The following is a 2,169-nucleotide window of genomic DNA, read 5'->3' as shown; positions in this document are numbered from 1 at the left end:
ATATTTATGCTAATAGTGGACCTCCCTGTCTAGTTCTTAATTTGAATACTTCAGCAGTTAATACGTTTGATGTTAGTTTTTGACAAATGGACACTGTTATACTTAGATTTCTGTTTCTATACCTATTTTGCATAGAGTTTTATTAGGAATGGTTGTTGATTTTCACACACTGCTTCTTGGGGGGTATGTATTGATACAGTCTTATGGGTTTGTTTCTTTATGTTATTGATATTGTAAATTATGTTGATAAAATTAATAAAAAGTATTAAAGTCCATGGTCTCTATAAGGAAAAAGATAAAATCTTAAAGATCAGGAAATGACTATGGAAAGGTAAACCATATTTTTAGAAGGAAAAATTCAATATAGAAATGTCAATCCTTGGTGGTTGCATGGGTCGCCATGGGGATGGGGCTGCTCCCGGGGAGGCTGTGATGGGTTGACAGGTGCGTGACAGCAGGAGCTGCTCTCGGCACAAGATGTACGGCAAAGGCTAGTAACAACAGTGCCGACCCATCTGACAGCCAGGCTCAGGAGAAGTTAGCACTCTACGTATATGAGTATCTGCTCCATGCAGGAGCTCAGAAATCAGCCCAAACATTTTTATCAGAGATAAGATGGGAAAAGAACATCACTTTGCGGGAGCCATCAGGATTCTTACATTCTTGGTAGTGTGTATTTTGGGGTCTCTACTGTGCAGCTCCAGAAAGATGGGAAACATGTGGACATTCAAGTGAAGCAAAAGCCTTCCATGATTACAGTGCTGCAGCAGCTCCCAGTCCAGTGCTAGGAAACATTCCCCCAGGAGATAGCATGGCAGTAGGCCCTGTACCACCAGGGTTCTTTCAGCCTTTTATGTCACCTCAGTACCCTGGAGGTCCAAGGCCCCCATTGAGGATACCTAACCAGGCACTTGGAGGTGTCCCAGGAAGTCAGCCATTAGTTCCCAGTGGAATGGACCCAACTCAACAACAAGGTCATCCAAATATGGGTAGGCCAATGCAGAGAATGACTCCTCCAAAAGGAATGTTTTGGGTGGCCCCGGAATGCCTGGAATGAACATGGGCCCAGGTGGTGGTAGACCTTGGCCAAACCCAAGAAATGCCAATTCAAGACCATACTCCTCAGCATCTCCTGGGAATTATGTAGGTCCTCCTGGAGGTGGAGGGCCACCAGGAACACCCTTCATGCCTAGTCCAGCAGATTCAACCAACTCTAGAGACAATATGTATACTTTAATGAATGCAATACCTCCAGGACCTAACAGGCCTAATTTTCCAATGGGCCCTGGATCAGATGGTCCTATGGGTGGATTAGGAGGCATGGAGTCACATCACATGAATGGCTCTTTAGGCTTAGGAGATATGGACAGTATTTCCAAGAATTCCCCCAATAATATGAGCCTGAGTGATCAGCCGGGCACTCCAAGAGATGATGGCGAAATGAGGGGAAAGTCCTTGAATCCTTTTCAGAGTGAGAGTTACTCCCCTAGCATGACAATGAATGTGTGATCCATTACCAAGTCTCCTCACAGAAACCACAGTGAGTCAGCAGTTCACAGCACTACTACGGGAAAAAATTATTCACCACAGTGTACAGTTAAAGGAATCTCAGTCACACCAAACCAACCTTTTTATTTCCTGCTCTATCCCCGATTTTGTGAAGAAAATGGGTCCAAACATGATTCGAAAAATTGTACGGAGCAGCACATTAGAAGTGCCCTCAACTGAACTTCAAATGATTATCTGTGTATGCATATGTGTGGGAAAGAGAATGTATTGTATGTGTGGCTCAGGAGGGCTGAGAGGAGCCACTCCACTTTCAAGGTCAGCAGGGGCGGTGGTGAGGAGATACCCCTCCTCCAAGGTAAGGAGCAGTGGCTGCACTTTGCTGGAGCAGCCGTGAAGAGATACCCCACGTCAAAGGTAAGAGAAACCGAAGTGAGATGGTAAGTGCTGTGAGAGGGCATCAGAGGGCAGACACACTGAAACCATAATCACAGAAAACTAGTCAATCTAATCACACGGACTGCAGCCTGGTCTAACTCAGTGAAAACAAGCCATGCCATTTGGGGCTACCCAAGACTGGTGGGTCATGGTGGAGAAGGCTGACAGAATGTGGTCCACTGGAGAAGGGAATGGCAAATCACTTCAGTATTCTTGCCTTGAGAA

At 45.4% G+C, this 2,169-nt stretch overlaps 1 pseudogene; it reads left to right on the top strand.

Moving 5' to 3' along the window:
• The first annotated feature begins 477 nt into the window (after nt 1–477).
• On the top strand, nt 478–1,509 carry LOC105001307 (annotated as a pseudogene).
• Nucleotides 1,510–2,169: the final 660 nt, after the last annotated feature.

This window comes from Bison bison, unplaced genomic scaffold (genome assembly GCF_000754665.1).
Source record: "Bison bison bison isolate TAMUID 2011002044 unplaced genomic scaffold, Bison_UMD1.0 scf7180017864381, whole genome shotgun sequence".
NCBI classification, from domain to species: domain Eukaryota; kingdom Metazoa; phylum Chordata; class Mammalia; order Artiodactyla; family Bovidae; genus Bison; species Bison bison.
The sequence above is the reverse complement of the archived record's forward strand: the minus strand, read 5'-3'. Positions and strand labels throughout refer to the sequence as shown.